Genomic DNA, 5,518 nt, shown 5'->3' on the forward strand with positions numbered 1-5,518 from the left:
CTTTGTTTTGCTTAGAGTTTAAAAATACTTCTGCCTCTCCTGTGATCCCATCCCTGCTCTGATGTCCTTGATCTAATTTTAAACTCGGCACACATAGTAGGTGTGAGGCTGAATCTTTCCCATGTTAAAAAAGAAACCAGGGTGCGGTTTGGATCCCAGATGCCAGTTGCACGCATTCCCCCTTAAATAGCACTGACTGACTCAGATTGCCCTGGGATTCTTCCTGTTTGGCATTCCCATGAGCCAAGTAAAATTTCCTGTAATGAATTGCAATGAGTCCAACACTTTCTCCCCGCAAACTGGCTCCTGATCTATTTTTATGTGATAAATGAGGAAGTGCTTTTATGGCCAGCCTGGAATTCTAGGCTGAGAAATTCAGGATTTGGTGAGTGGCAAGCTCAGCTTTTGCAAATGGATTTTCTGCTTTTGGTCCCTGTTGCATATATGCAGAAGGCAACTTAAGGAAGGACTGGAGGTGGGGGTGCAAGAACTTGCATCACTCCTAGGAAGCACCTGTTCTTTTATCGGCAGATTTCATTCTTTGGCTGTATCCACACCACTACTGACCTACATCTCAATAGACGTAAAATAAATGTGTAACATGACATCATGGTACAAATCCGTGCCATCTGCAGACGACAGGGAAATGGTGACCCCATTGTTGGGGTGCTCTGTTCACCCCTATTTTTGTCCCATTTTTTCTCCCTCTTGGGCATTTCTAACCCCCAGCAACTGCTGTGCTGGTTTAGCAGTCTGAACATGCTGGGATGTGTTCCTGTAGCCGTCTTTGAACATCATTACCAGACAGCCATGTCCTGTTCTGGCTCAGAGTCCTTCTTTGTGTCTGGAGTAGTCAAGCCTCCAACTAAGAATGGCATGTGCCCAGCATTTGGGCAGCCAAACCTGCCCATAAAGGAAAGGGGTGAGATGGAGTGGCCAGGTGGGTTCTGCTCCTCAAATTGGGTGACTTTATGATATCGGGTAACTTTAGGCAGTAAGTTACTTCAGTACTTAAATTACTTGTGTGTTTTCTGCCAGGTCTGCTATGAAACCAAGTGCTGGTTTGCAGAAGGCACACCCATTTACTCTCCAGTAAGTGCAAAGATCAGGATTTACAATGTAAGTAGCTAGTGACAGGGACTGTAGTCCTAACTCAATGTGTTCAAGGGATTAATTTTATTTCATTTGCTCTTTTGCTTTCAAGCCAAACTTTAAGTGTCAGCATTTTAGCAACTTGTTGGGAGGACTTTGTGTGCCTGCTCTTGAGTAGCTTCCTGGCTTCCTCTACTGGATATTTACACTTATTGTTAGAGGGGTTTGTTTCCATTAAGTAAGATAGGATTTTACAGCCCAAGTCTTACTGAACACAAGGGCTTACTTCTGATAACATGGTTTTCAAATACTTCTAATACAGTGTTTCTCAAACAGTGGGTTGGGACCCACTAGGTGGGTCCTAAGCCAATTTCAGGTGGGTTCTTATTCTTTTCAATGTGTATTAATGATAAATGACTGCATTTGAGGAAATCTTACAGGTCTGTACTTCTAATAGGCTACTATGTATATGCTTTTAACTATTATTGTCAGTGGGGCGTACTTCCAGGTAAATCTGGATAGGATTGCAGCCTTTGGGACAGTTGGGGATTTTTTTTTAAACAGATCAGCAACTGCTTGGGAGGATGAGGAGGGTTCTTTTTTATTGTAAATACATTTTTACACCTATACTTATTATAAACTTTTAATTTACTTAATTTGATTTGATTCTTACTTTATTTGATTTGATATGGGGGGTGTTAAAAATGTTTCGTCACCACCAAGTTAATGATGCCACTTCCAGTGGGTCCCTATATATTGTCATTCTAAAAAGTGAGTTCCAGCGCTAAAAAGTTTGAGAACTACTGGAGTATCTGAATACTCTTTCACTTATTTAATTGGGGAGGGGGGTGCATGGGTAATGGCTGTGGCTGCATCTGCTGACACTATATCATCTATATCAGGGGTGCCCAAACCCCGGCCCTGGGGCCACTTGCAGCCCTCGAGGACTCCTAATCCGGCCCTCTGAGAGCCCCTAGTCTCCAATAAGCACTGGCTCTCCGGAGATCAACACAACTGCTCTCAGCATGACGGCCAACTGTTCGACCTCTCATGTAAGCTGTGGGATGAGGGCTCCCTCCACTGCTTGCTGTTTCACATCTGTGATACAGCAGTGGCAGCAAAAGAAAGGCCGACCTTGTTTTGTGCAAGGTCTTTTATAGGCCATGAGCCTATAAAGACCATCATTCATTCATATAAGTTCCATCTCTAATGTATTAATTTATATAAATTTATTCAAATTTGAAATGTAAATTAACTTTTTTTTCTAGGCCCCAACACAGAGAGATGATTTTGCCCTCATGTTAAAAAGTTTGGACACCCCTGATCTATATCACCGACCTAGTAACACTTTTGTCCTTTTATTAATTTTATTCTTTCTTTCTTTCTTTCTTTCTTTCTTTCTTTCTTTCTTTCTTTCTTCATTTATTTATTTATTTATTTATTTATTTATTTATTTATTTATTTTAAACCTTGTATCATTAAGAAGCTTCCTTCCTTATCTTTCTTTATTAAATTCATCTGAAATTCACACCTCCTAGATATTGCTACTCCTTTAGATTTAGAAGTACCATATGATTTTTCATATATTTCTATCCCATTCAACTCATTTACAGCCCTTTCCTGAGCTGCCCGGAGCGCCCAGGCTTGGCAGCACAGAAAAAGGCTGCCGCCAAATCCTGCACCTCCTGCGCTACTGCGGGAGCCTCCTTGGGAGAAAGTGACGTTTGTCCCCTTCCCTTGAGTAAGGTAAGCAGCCCTGCAATGGGGCTACTCACTTTACTGCCGACCAAAAGGTTGGCGGTAAAGTAAAGGCACTGGTGTAGGGCGCGCAGCCCTGCACGAGCACCCTGGATCGCTCAGCTCCGCGGATCCTCCTCCTGCCTGCCCCCGGCACGCCTCCTGCCCACCCCTGCTGGCCTCCCCCCTCCCTGGAACACCTCCCCCACGCCCCCTCCCCCGCCCCGCCTCCCCTTCCGCAGCCCAGCTGTCCAGGAGACCGCCGAGCTGCGGAACCTAGGCCACCACCTGGTGCTAACCCAGCACCCGGGAGCCCGGCGGTGAACCCCGTTAATGTGCCTTATGGCATGGAGCCGTGCCACCGACCACAGGATTGTGCTCTTACTCCTTCTTTCTTTTGATGTGTTTCTTGCAAAAATAATATATCTGGTTTATCCACTTTAATAAGGGATTGAATTTTCAAATGCTTACTTGTGGTTCCCAAGCCTTTAACGTTCAACATTTCTACTTCTATACTATTCTCCATTTATTCTATATAGTATGCTGCATCTATCCTGAATTGTGAATCCCACCCAACTACGTACCCACATAACCATGATTCCTATCTCTATCAACCATCTCTAACTCTACATCTTTATCTTTCCCTACTATTGCCCTCATTTTTCCGTGCCGGTGCAGCTGAGCCAATGGGGCATGCAGTGCATCTTGTGGTGGGGCAGCTGTCACAGAGGCCACCTTAAGGTATGGGAACATTTGTTCCCTTACCCTGGGGCTGCATTGCGGCTGCACCAGTGCTGGAAAATTGGATAGGATTGGGCCGCCAGTCCTTAGTTTATGTATTTTCCTTCTGAAAGGGTCATCAAAGGGGGAAACAGCCATTAACTATAAAAGGGAGGAAATCTTCTCTGTCATTGTTACGAAATTTACAACTTATCCTCCTCTTGTCTGCGTGACTTCCTCTTTGCAGACGATGCAGCTGTCACTACCCACTCTGCCAAAGATCTCCAGCAGCTCATGGATCGTTTTAGCAGGGCATGCCAAGATTTTGGACTGACAATCAGCCTGAAGAAAACACAGGTCATGGTTCAGGATGTGGACTCACCTCCCTGCATTACAATCTCTGCGCATGAACTGGAGGTTGTCCATGACTTTGTGTACCGTGGCTCAATGATCTCCGACACTCTTTCTCTCGATATCGAGCCAAACAAGCGCATCGGTAAAGCAGCTACCACATTTTCCAGACTCACAAAGAGAGTCTGGTCAAACAAGAAGCTGATGGAACATACCAAGATTCAGGTCTACAGAGCAAGCGTCCTGAGTACACTTCTGTACTGCAGCGAGTCATGGACTCCTCGCTCACAACAGGAGAGGAAACTGAACGCTTTCCACATGCGCTGCCTCCGTCGCATTCTCGGCATCACCTGGCAGGACAAAGTTCCAAACACAGTCCTGGAATCCCTAGCATGTATGCACTGCTGAAACAGAGACGCCTGTGTTGGCTCGGTCATGTCGTGAGAATGGATGATGGTCGGATCCCAAAGGATCTCCTCTATGGAGAACTCGTGCAAGGAAAGCGCCCTACAGGTAGACCACAGCTACGATACAAGGACATCTGCAAGAGGGATCTGAAGGCTTTAGGAGTGGACCTCAACAGGTGGGAAACCCTGGCCTCTGAGCGGCCCGCTTGGAGGCAGGCTGTGCAGCATGGCCTTTCCCAGTTTGAAGAGACACTTGGCCAACAGTCTGAGGCAAAGAGGCAAAGAAGGAAGACCCATAGCCAGGGAGACAGACCAGGGACAGACTGCACTTGCTCCCGGTGTGGAAGGGATTGTCACTCCCGAATTGGCCTTTTCAGCCACACTAGATGCTGTTCCAGAACCACCATTCAGAGCGCGATACCATAGTCTTTCAAGACTGAAAGTTGCCAACAACAAAATCCTCCTCTTTCACTTAACTCCCTCAGCTTCTTTACTCAGGTCTTATCATTCAAACTAAGCTGTCAAATAGGAAGATTTCTTGTTTTCTCTGGATAAAGCTCTATCTCAGCAGGAGAAGTTAGAGTTTTTGTGTTCAGGCCATGCTCCTGGAAATCAGCGCCCCCCCCCCCGCAGTACACTTTTAAAGCTATTATTATTTAGATTATAATGTAAATTTTGAATTAAGACACACAACACTTTCTGCACTTCCAACTTTGGAAAACTATCTCTCTATCTATCTATAATATTTGTGTGTGTGTGTATAGTTATTGACTACGTCTAGTTGTATCTTATTACTTATTTCTCCAATAAAAAATGGTTTAAAAATAAATAAATGATTAACAAGTTGTGAATACCTGCACCTTTTTTCTTTACAAAAAAGCACTGTGTATATATGTGTGTGTATATTTATTTATTTATTTATTTATACACACACACACACATATATGTATATGTATATATATGTGTGTATGCATGCCTACTCAGAAGTAAGCCCCACTGCATTCAATGTGACTTACTCCCAGGAAATTGTGTGTCTAGGACTGCAGCCAAACTCAGCCGCCCGAGGGTGGGCGCGGAGGTGATGACAACCTGAACCGTAAAATCAACCACTTCATAGAATGCGTTTCCGCGCCCGCCCGCACCCCACCCTGAGGAAAAGCCATTGTTGCCCTGTTTTCGTCGACTGCGCATGCGCCGCGCGTTTGGGAAGC

At 44.9% G+C, this 5,518-nt stretch overlaps 1 long non-coding RNA gene across 1 annotated transcript; it reads left to right on the plus strand.

Moving 5' to 3' along the window:
- Positions 1-210: 210 nt before the first annotated feature.
- LOC136641957 (uncharacterized) lies at positions 211-4,549 on the plus strand. Its single transcript, XR_010793931.1, has 3 exons — positions 211-385; positions 1,039-1,119; positions 3,797-4,549. It is a non-coding gene; the product is annotated as an uncharacterized lncRNA (long non-coding RNA).
- The last annotated feature ends 969 nt before the right edge of the window (positions 4,550-5,518 follow it).

Source organism: Tiliqua scincoides, chromosome 2, assembly GCF_035046505.1.
Source record: "Tiliqua scincoides isolate rTilSci1 chromosome 2, rTilSci1.hap2, whole genome shotgun sequence".
Taxonomy (NCBI): domain Eukaryota; kingdom Metazoa; phylum Chordata; class Lepidosauria; order Squamata; family Scincidae; genus Tiliqua; species Tiliqua scincoides.